We start from the raw sequence: 11,712 nt of genomic DNA on the forward strand, positions 1-11,712 counted from the left end.
TGCCCTCTAGAACAGACAATGCAGCAATAAACATCCTCGTATATATCCTACTATGAATCTGGGTAGGAATTTCTTTAGGATATACAATCAAGACTAGGGTTGCAGGTATGAGCTTTATGAATCTTTGGTTTACCAATTAATGGCAGATAGCTCTCCAAAACAGTTATGCCAGTTTCCACTCCTACTAGTAATACGTGAGAGTACTATTGCCCTTCATCCTCACCAACATATAGTATCTTTTGACTTTGTAATTTTTACTAAACTTATGTATGTCAAGAGGCATTTCATTTTAGCATATATTTCTCTGACTGCTAATATGATTGAACATCTTTTCAATGATTTGGTAACTGTTCAGATTGCCTTTTATGTGAATTTCTCGTTTATGTTCTTTATTTTTCTGCTGGACTTTCTTTCTTTTCCTTATTTATTTGTGGGTATTCCTTGCATATTTAGATATTAATCCCTTGGCTCTTTTAATCATTACAAACATCTTTTCCTAGGGTGTCACCTGTTAGTTTTGTCCATAGTGTTCTTTATTGAACAGAAATACTCAATTTTTAAAGTCAAATCCATCAGGAATTTTTTCTTTACCTTACAATATTTACTTTTTAGGTCTTATTTAAGAAGTTCTCTCTAACCTTCAAGTGGACAAAGACACCCTTTTACATTTTCTTCTTTTGGCTCTATAATTTTAATCTTTTATTGATCTGACGTTCACGTTTGTGTATGGTATAAGGTAGAGATCTAGATTTGTTTTTCTTCAAATAGTGAGAAAGTTACCTGTTGGTTCGCAAACTGACCCCTGAGCACAGAAGGCAAAGAGAGACTGAAGAAAGGAGCAGACCACTCCAGATTGGTAGGTGGAAGTTTTAATAAGCAAGGGAGCTTACATTAGAGGCTTGTCTTGGGTCGCCACAAGATAGATCTCTACTTCCTCCTACCAGAATCTTAAAAAGTTTATATAGAGGCCTTATCTGGGTTCAGTCACGAATTCAGTCCAGATGGTCTCAACAACATGTTACTCTCTAAAGGCTATGTCCTTGAAATAGTTCCTAGTGTGGGAATGGCAGGCAGATCATACATTCCAAGGACAGGGAGGGGATGAGGAGCCTCTGACTGCCCGGGTCCAGCTCTCCAGTCAGCTGGCAGTCATGTCCTCTCGATGACCTCCAACACTTCCCCAACTCCTTCTACTAAAGAATCCATTTCTGTCCACTGATATGAGGTGTCACCTTTTTCATTTATCAAATACCCATATATCTGGGGGTCTATTTTGTTCTATGGTTCTATTTGTTTATTTCTATGGCATTACCACAATGTTTTATGATAGCTCTTATTTCTGATAGGGTAAATGTCCCCCAACTCCATCCTTTGTTTTCAAAATTGATGTTATCCCGTGGACTTGTATTCTTCTGTATAAATTTTGGAATGTTTGTCAAATTCCTCAAAAATTGCTGCTGAAATTTAAATTGAGATTCCTTTGCATTTATGGATTAATTTGGGGAGAACTGATATTCTAAAACATGTAAGTCATTTCATTCATTAACAGGAAAAATCTTAACATTATTCAGATTGTTTTTTATACCCTTTAAAAGTTTTAGGTTTTTTTCATAGAGGTCTTATGCATGATTTATTTCATTCCTAGTTATTATGTAGCTGTTTTATTATTGTGAATGATGTCACTGCAAAAATTATATTTTTTTCTTTAGTTGTTGTTAGTGTAATGAAAACACAAGCTCTTTTATTCTGACACGCTGTTGATTCTAAGAATTTTCCATGTAGGTGATCGTGTTATCAGCACAAAATGATACAATAAAATTCTCTTCCCTTTCAATTCTTTTACTTTTTACTTCTTTTTCTCTCTTATTGCACTGGCCAGGACTTCCGAAATTATGCTGAACGATAAAAGTGATACCTGTTTTCTTGCCTTGTTCCTGATCATAAAATGGTTGCATTTATAGTTTTTCTAGAAAGTATATTTTTACTGCAGGTGGCAATATAGAGCCTTAACAAATTCCAGAAATTTCCTTCTATGCCTAGTTATCTGAGAGTTTACATTTTTACATTACAAATAGTTTTTGAATTTTTTAAAATGCTTTTTAGGGTTCTGTGAGATAATTGTGTAATGTTTTTCCTTTTTGGTTCATTAATATGGTGATTTACATGGATAGTTTTTCTGTTTTATAATTATTCTTCATTCCTAGGATAAATCCTATTTTTTATTAATATATTATTTAAAAAACGCTGCTAGATTCAGTTAGCTATATATTTTTTTTTAGGATTTTACACCCATTTTCTTTTACTACAATTATTTTGTATTGGAATCCAGGTTTTACGGACTTCATAAAGTGAGTTGAGAAACTTTCATTCTTTTTCTCCTTTCTGGAACAATTTGTATATGGTAAGAATTGTATATTCCTAGAAAATTTGGTATGATTTACTTGTGAAGGAATTTTATTCTTTTTATAGAAAGGTGAATTCTTTCATTATTTTTCCAATTTCATTAGTGGTTTCATCTATTCATATTTTAGATTTCATCTTGCATCAATTTTGGCCTTTGTTTACTTTTATGGGCATTTAATAATTTTGTCTAGGTTTTCGAATGTATTAATATGTGTCTACATGTGTGCATAATTTTATTTTATTTTCAATTATAGTTAACATACAATATTAAATTTGTTTCAGGTGTACAACACTGTGATTAGTGTTTATGTAACTTACAAAGTGATCACCCCAATAAATCTAGTGCCCTTCTGACACCATACCTACTTATTACAATACAACTAACTACATTTCCCATGCTACACTATACATAACCATGACTATTTTGTAACTACCAATTTGCACTTAATCCTCTCTCCGCCTTCACCACTTCTCCCAACCCCATCCTCCAATCCAGCGACCATCAAAATATTCTCTGTATCTATGACCTTGTTTCTATTTTGCCTGTTTATCCTGTTCTCTAGATTCCACATATAAGTAAAATCATATATTAGTTTTTCTCTGTATGACTGTGTATGTATAATTCAAAATTTTTCTTTCTGTATTTTATTTCCAATTTCTCTCTTACTCCTTTCCCTTTATAATTCTTGCCAGAAGCTTGTCTATTTTATTGCTTTTTTTAAAAAAAATTCAGGTCTTGCTTTAACTAAATTTGTCTATTTTTTGGTGTTGCTGTTGTTCAGTATTTTATTGACTTGTCATTTTATATTTATTATTTCCTTCCTACATTTTTATTTGGGCTTTCTCAGTTCATTTTCCATCTTCCTGAGGTAAGAACTTACCTCATTAGTTTTAAATCTTTCTTGCTTTTTTGATAAATATAAATTTATTAAATCTATAAATTTCCTTGTAAGTAGTGATTTAGTGTGTTCTATAAATTTTGACCTGTATATTTTTAATACTATTTAATTTTAAGTTTTCTTTTTAACCAAAGGGTTTTGGTACATATTTAAGTTTTCAGACATGTAGATTTTAAATTTCCTTTTCTTGTTATTGATATTTTGTTGCATATCATGTGTTTCTTTGGAATTTATTGTGGCCTCTGCCATGTCCTATTACATATTTGATTTTTATGAATATTTCATATGTGTTTGATAAAGGAGTGTACCTCTCTTAATGATGATAGATACATGATAGATAGTGTATCTATGTTCAAGTAGAGGGTAGGTAGTGTAAATCTTCTTTATATTTGATTTTCAAAAATATAAATAAAAGTTGGCCATACAGACTTAAAAATCTCCAAATCCAGGATTGAGTGTCAACGAAACAACATTGGGACTGAGGTGAGTGATAGGGGAAGGAATTCTTTTTTTTACTCTCCGTATCCAGTGTGAGTGTACTGTGCTGGTAATTTATTCATATAGATGTTATTTGTAGTTGTTGTAAGAACAGTGCAATTAGAGAATGAAGGAAAAAAATGAATGAGATTCTCACAGCGGAAGGAGATTTAAAGAAAGTCGTACCACTTTAGGCCCTGTGGATGGCTTATAAAGGCCTGGAGAAAGGTAACGTGTATATGTATATATGAGTGTGAATGTGTGTGGGTACCTTTCACCTGGGAACCAAACTGCTTTGTGTGGTGAGGAAAACCCCTGGACAAAATGAAAAATCTCTGGTTGGCAGGAATAGGTAATTACATCAGAATCATTTCTTTTTTTTTTTTTTTTTCATAGTTCTTGCCTTGTGTGAACAAATCTTAAACTTGGCAGACACGTAGTTGGGGGGTTATACATTAATGGGGTCATTGGGCCTGAGACTAATATTTTTTTAAGCATGTGAGCTCCCCTGGGGCTCTCAGAAATAGTTTGGAAAGTGGCCTATGTAGAAGACTGGATAAAAGCAGAGGAGGTCAAGGCCGTTGTATTTTGGCCATTAAGCATTAATATGACAATTTATATATTCACAGGATGCTTCAATATACTGGTTTATATTTGTGTGTATATATGTATTACCATATTATGTGTCTTTTGAAAAATGTATGTTGCATGCATATAACTTTTTTGTAAGCAACATACAGCTTTGTTAACCTGCTTAATCATTTAACACTGCAGCATTGATATAGTGTAATAGTCAATAACAATATTACTAATTAATACATTTGAAAACTTTAGGTATCCACCCACTACTAGCTTGTCTGATCAGGCCCAGTTTACTTAGCAGAGAAGCATCCAAACATTTAAATATGCAAATGTATGAAGCCAAATGAGACATCGTTTAATTCCTTTATTGTCTTACAGTGAAAGACTGCAAATGAGCAAGTTGATGGCTTTATGCCAATTATTTTTAGTACAATCTCTTTTATGCTAAGGTATAGCTGAAGGCAAGCCCTCAAATTCTAGCATGAACATGCAGCAGCAATAAATGAATATTTTAGGGACTATAAAATTTTTTTCATGGGTTATGGTTGGAAATAAAAAAATTAAGTTGCAACCGCTTTGGCAAATATGTTATAAACAACTGAGTCTAAATGTAAGAGTGTGTGTGTGGCCTCAATCCCAGATGTTGCTTCTAAAAGACCCAAGTGCTAGGGTCCAAGACCCTCCACCGTGTGCTTGTCTTCTTCCTATCTTTCTAGATTAATCTTTGCCCCACTTAATCCAGGTCCACACCTCCCTCCAGTTACACAAGCTTACTTGAACAGGACAAGCATTTTCACATTCAAGGAACATGGCCTAGGGACTATCTTCAGACACCAAGGCCAGCAAACCTGGCAGTACAATAGCAGCAACACCTCAAAGCTCAGAAGGGCTGAGACTGACCAGCAAGCTGGCAAGAGCCCAGAGCTAAAAAGGCTGAGGTCATGACCCCCAGCAGGACAGCTGCACTTCCTCTTTTCCATCAGACTGCTTGTTCAACTTCACCTAGCCCTCTTGCAGGTTGGTTCTGTTAGTCAAAACTGTGACCACAGCAGGGCCCACATAAAAACCTCCTTTCTTCAGCAAACCGTAAAGTCCTGTCTTGATGACAATTCATTGGGAACATCCACTTAGATTGAAAGGGAGACATTATTCATCTTGAAGAGAATGAACCCATCAGGGTACTTAACCTATTTGTTCAAGGGTGGTTTTCCCACTTCCAGGGGAGAAAAAAGTACACTATTTCTGTGTTTAAGGAACATCAAGAATTAATGAACCTTTTTCTTACCCAAGGCACATCACTGCTTAAAACCACAAAGTGCTGACCTAGCCAGTGATTCCAGAACCTGGGGCCTCAGCACTGCATTTTAAAGACTCATCCTCATAATAAATTACTATTTTAATGATAGTCTTGGTAACATATGGTGAATGGAAAACACTTTCTGTAGATTAAGCAATATAGTTCCCATTAATGGTTCACTATACTTGAAACCTAAAAGAGATTTAACTAACTGTTCATTTGGTACAGTTTCTGCTGAATGATTTAAAACACCTCCTTACTGCTTTAACTTTGAATTTGCATTCGAAAGTACAATGCCAATTAAGATTCCTCCATAGCCTCAAACGCTCTAAAAATAAATACAAGCTAAATCCCAACCACAAATACATTTCTCTCTTTATACTATGACCTTTCTGTTATCTTAAGCTTAGACAAAATAAACAACAAGAACAAAAAAAATGTGCAGAAGGGAAGAGCCAGGTTAGAAAATTATTAAGGTAACAAAAAAACTAAAGTCTTTTTGGAAGTGCTGAAGACACACAGTTCAGAATTCTATGTTTAGGTAGAAAACTCAGAGTTTACATTTGACTGGTCCAAGTGCCACCATCTCCAGAATTACATAATGTAAAATATAAATGTAGGTACTTATGTAAAACCCAAAATTAAAGATATTGGCTCAGTTGGCTGATTTGAATTTTATTTATTGTAATAAATAATCAAAAGTGAAAAGCAGATGCAAGGTATAACTTTGACCATGTTTTACTTGTTTGTTTGTTTGTTTGTTTTTGTAAAACTGAGTGTTTCTCTTGCTCTCCCCACGCACTCCTGCCTACTCCTCCACTTTTTTCTCATTATATGAAATGTAGCTACTGATTTTAAGCCTGCATCAGGTACCTTTCTCAAAGTAGACCCTAACTGTTTCATAGTCCTTATATGCACTTCTCTGGCTCCCAAAGAAACCTTTCTACAAGGCCACTTCCCCTACCTGAAATGTCTGTTTCTTGCTGCCTCCCGTCCCTTCTACTCCATTCAAAGCACTCCACTTAAGGAAGCTCTTCCATGAAAGAGTTCTCAACCAATCCCATCTGTTCCAGGCATTGTGATCACTCTATTATGATTGTGCCCTATATGCTAATACATGTCAACTTTCCTAAAATAGTTCGCAAATATGATTTTGAGTTACTTATGTGTTGCACACATTTTCACTTGGGTACAGCCTATTAGTACAGTGTCTTCCTCACAGACCCGGCTCAGTAAATGTTACTGCTAGACAACTGGAAGCTGGGAATATCGATCTGAAACAGAGTGCCATCTACTGGTACAAATGCTACAATATTATCAACATGATTACATTCTGCCTAATATACATATTCAGTACATGTACACACACACAAGTTCTCACAGTTTGATTGAAGAATAAGGAATATACTATATCTAGTCAATAATTTTCTCCCACCTTTAGTAAGATCTATGATTTCAAAAAAATGTCAATGAAATAAGAAAAGATCCCCATTTGGATCTTCTAAATGAAACCATCATCTCCAAAAAAATGGGTGTTTTGTAAGCCTTTCTTTCCATTTATTTAAAAAAAAAATCATATATGAAATAAGGAAATAAAACAATATGCAATAAAATATCTGGCTGCCATTAAGTTCCTATGGAAATGGCACTGTTTTATGAGGAAGACTAGTTTTTGTTTTTTATTCAAATAACTTAGTCCTTCCATCATGTGAGCTATATCGACAGTTGACAATATCTTTTAGTCATAAACTTCTGAGTGACCATGATTTCTCAGCACGAAGTGGAGGGAGGTATAAAAGAACAATGTGAAAAATATTTAGTCCCTGTTTATCAGGCTAGCATTTTAGCCTATTAAATAATTTTTCAAACCTTTTAATAACTCCAATCTTTCTAATCACTGTAAAGCAAATCACATTGTGGATAAATTTAAACTGCACAGAAGTGGGCCTGTAAATTAAGAGAAAACTTTTCTTTCCTTGCACAGAGGCTGATTTAGGTAGCATGAGATCATTAGTGACCAAGCAGATGCCCCAATCTATAACCCAGAGACAGCTCTCAGCTGTACAGAGAACCTTTCATTTCCTACAGAGAGGTGAACTCAAAACTTGTCACTGATTTTTGCACCCTCTTAATCTTCCTGTTTATTCTGTGCTTCATTAAAGTCAATCTCCACAGGGTAGACTGTCATCTGAGCTTGGCCTGTCCTGCTGTCTGCTCTCTCCAGAGAGCATCTTTCATCCTGATAAACGGGCTGTGAGCTGAGCACGTGACTGAGCTCCTTAAGGTAAATAGATTACAGAAAGCTGCTCCCTCCACACTCACTCAGCAGAATTTGATAAGCAGGATCCTTTGGCGAGGAGACAATGCTTCTCCAAAAGATGGGGATTCAGATTTACTGTTGCAAAATTAGATAGAGGATATTTATCTTTATCATTGTGTCATATCATACCTTTAAGGCTGTATTAGCTAGTGTCATTCATCTGCCTAGTGTCTTCCACAGAGGTCAGCATCATTTATAGGATGTTTTCTGTGTAACAGGTTCTGTGATAGGCACTGGAGACATAAAGATACACATAGGGATGGAAGATGGGGGCCACAGTAGGGAACAAAGTGAAGCCCATGGGAAGGCAGAAAGCAGCCCATGTGGTGAGTTTAGTGTGCACCTGTTAGCAGACCATGGCATCCCAGAGCAATTGTTATGCCTGGATGAAGCAATACTGGGGCCCAAGACTGGTTCCTAGGCAGCTCTATTCCTATTCTCTCTCCTGTTGAGAAATAAGGCAGCAAGCTTACTCCCAAGGGTACATGACTTTCCTATCTAGTTAACCAGACGTGGACCAGAATCTAGAGAAAGAGAGTCTCATTTCTCTCGGATGCCTGAGCTGAAGACAGTTGGGTTCCTGTGACCACCAGCTAAGCATTGGAGTAACTCCCCAATACTTGGATGGTGGGAACTATGAAAAAGACTCTCCATGGATCTTGGCAAGGGTAAGAAGTTAGAAGCTTCCAACCTGGATGATCAGGGCAAGGTCTATGTGGAAGTGTTACAGTGAAGCTCATTCCTGCTTAGCTGAGCAGAAAGATGAGGTCAAGGAAGACCCCCAGCCACCCCACCCCAGTTTCCCAAGATCTGAGTTGCAGAAATCTAAGAAGGGTCCTGATGGTCAGCCCTTCTCGACAATTGCAAGATCAACACGAGGACAGGACAGCCAAGGAGATAGTATCCTATTCTGCAAGGGCCTGCCCTGGGATCCTGACTTGCCTCTAGTTTACTTAGTGGTAATAGCAGCAGTGAAGAGCTCCACTGGCAAGGCATCAAGGTCAAGGGCTGCAATGTTTTTGAGGCTGCCAACCCGTGCGATTCTACCCATCCTCAATGCTTGGTTCAGCTAACTGCTTTTCCTTTTATTCCTCTACACCTTTGCTGGACCACATGCATCTCTCCCTCCTCTGAGCTCCTCTTACAATGTACTGTTTAGCATTTCATTATATTAGGTCTCATAATCTACTTGTTTCTTATATGTCATGATGCAAGATTATATTGTCTTTTACTTCTTTGAAATGACACAGTAGTAGACATGCAGCAGGTGTCAAATATTTAATCTAAATTAGGAATCAGAATGTAAGAGCTTGTAGAAACCTTCTTCTCATAGAATAGAAAACAGATTCATAGAATTGTGGCTTTATTCATTCCACAAGTGTCTACTGAAACTTTTGAGTCACTGTGCTGGGTGCTGTGGAGGAGACAGAGATGTCCAGAGGTGGGCCCAGCTCTCCTTTCAGTGAGGCACAAAAAACAAGATGTATGCTCCAGTCACCAAACGTAGAAACCTATAAGGAAGGTAAAAATAAGTTCGTGTGATCTCAGGTGAGGGAAAAGTATTCAAGTGTGAATGCATTTTGTACTTCACCAAGCTTTACATTCATCTCAAAGTCAGACCATGGGGATCATCAGCTGGCTATCATCCATGGTGAGCCTCTTGAGGGTTTGCAGAAGACGGACCTCCCATCCAGCAGAATCAGAGCTTCTCCATGTGGCCATCCCCAGCTCCCCACGCAGAGGGGGCTGTCTCTCTCTCCTTGTTCCTCAGATTAACTTCCCCCACCAACCCCCAAGGGCAGGGAAGCTTGTGGTTCCACTTGCCTTTGGCAGCAGGCTGGCTGAGACTTATCTATCTGGTCCGTCCTGGCCCCAGCACACTAGACCAAGGCCCACCTGTGGGCCCAGCCCCTCACTGCCCACATGCGGGGTGCGTTTACACTCCTGCCTCAGCCCGGCCCTGGTTACCACAGGATTCAAATTGTGCCCGCGGAGATGAAACAGAGTGCTCTCTCAGTTTTGCCTGCATTCTGGCTCCGGTGGTTTGCATCTTCCATGGAGAGAAGCTAGGCTGATTGAGGTGACACAGGTAAGGAGCATCTGAGCCCTCGGTATTCAGGCCCTTTACTCCTCCTCAGATTGGCTCTCCACAGCCTTCCTGCCTCCACAGAAGGGTCCTTTGCCCAAACCAGACGCTCCAGGTCACTCTTCCTGACTCTGCCTCACCCCACCCCCAGGGGTAGCAGTTTCAGCCTGTTTTCTCTTCTGCCGACCCGGCTCATCCTCTCTGGGCATCTCCCGTGGCCTAAGCAATCTCCACCCTCCACCTCTGCTTACCATTTTTTTTTTTTTTTTTTTTTTCTCTTCCTTATTCTCTTTGGATTTCAGGGGAGAGGGAAAGCATCAGGATGCCAGGACAGCAGCTTGCGGTTAGGGGTGGGGAACAGAGAGATGCTGGATAATGCACCTCTCCACTCAACTTAAAAGCCTGCCCCCAACAATTTGCTCTTCATTCTTCTCTCTAGACCTGGATCTTCAGCCTCCTGCCCTCAACTTAACTGGAAGCTGGTGACAGCCACATCAACAGAAGTTCTGAAAGCGGCATCTGGATGAAAAGGGGGCCTCCTGGGCACTCCGGCAGTTGGTGAGGTACCCCAGCCTCCTGGTTTTTTAGGCTTCTGTCTGGTGGTGCCCTGAGGCATCTCCCTTAGGCCTGGGCAAGCTCTAATGCGCTATTTTTATTTTATTTTTATTTTACTTTATTTTATTTTTTTGCTGTTGTTTTAGAGGTGTGATATCCTTTTTAATCTTTTGTTTAAGTTCCTGTATCCCAGAATTTAGTTCAAGCAAACATTTATATATAGCAAAAATATATGATCCAGTTCTAATCCTTAGATGTACAGTTTCACATTGTTTGAAGCCGCCTTGTCTGAGGTAGGGAATGAAACAGCTGTACCCAGTTTGCTTTTGCCCATCTTCCCGCTACTCCTTACTCTTACCAGCTGCTGTGAATGGGAGGCTTGGCTTTAGCAGTCCACCTGTCAGCTCTGGCGGTGCTGACGTGGGCCAGATGAGCTCACATGCTGCCCTTGAACTGACAGGTACTTTTAAACTCTTGCTTAAGACTTCCTGTGGATTTGGACCAAGTGAAAAGGCTGGAGGGGTGACCTCTGTGTTATAATTGGCCCCAGAGGCCTGCCGTTTGAAAGCGTAGGTAGCAAGCTGCAGACTCCTGGACTGATGATGTGACAGTTCCTACTGGTGGTCACAGACTGAGTGGGCGCGGTGGTCACTGGAATAGGGTCTCACCTGATCCTTCTCTACTTCCACCCTGCAACATCCATGAGGAGTTGTTCAGTGCCTTAGGTTAGCTCACAGTTAAAATTCAGGAGCTATTCACTGGCAGAAAATGACATGAAATGCACAGACATTAAATACTTAAATCTCATCAAAAGAAGCTTAACACCAGTAAAAACTGAAAAAACTCCAGATAGTTTCCATTTTTGAAATTGTCCTATGGAAGCATCTGAATGTGTCATAAAGTATCCTTCTCAATTTACTAAGCAAATGTTTTGGAATCCACAAACCCAAGGCCATCTGAGCCAGACAGCTTTCTTTCCAGACTGCAGGCCTTGGCTCCCTCTAGTGTCTCTGGCTCAGCCTTTGTTGCAGGCTTAAAATGCCCAGGACTTAAGAACTCTATTTAAATAGAGATTCAAAGCCCTATTCAACTA

At 38.7% G+C, this 11,712-nt stretch overlaps 1 long non-coding RNA gene across 1 annotated transcript in view; it reads left to right on the plus strand.

The window, feature by feature from the left end:
• Positions 1-10,617, plus strand: part of LOC111742027 — a 28,522-nt gene extending 17,905 nt beyond the window's left edge. Inside the window, exon 3 of the long non-coding RNA XR_002781158.1 lies at positions 10,504-10,617. This is a non-coding gene — a long non-coding RNA (uncharacterized LOC111742027). The remainder of the gene's footprint in view (positions 1-10,503) is intronic.
• Positions 10,618-11,712: the final 1,095 nt, after the last annotated feature.

This window comes from Pteropus vampyrus, unplaced genomic scaffold (assembly GCF_000151845.1).
Source record: "Pteropus vampyrus isolate Shadow unplaced genomic scaffold, Pvam_2.0 Scaffold85, whole genome shotgun sequence".
NCBI lineage: Eukaryota > Metazoa > Chordata > Mammalia > Chiroptera > Pteropodidae > Pteropus > Pteropus vampyrus.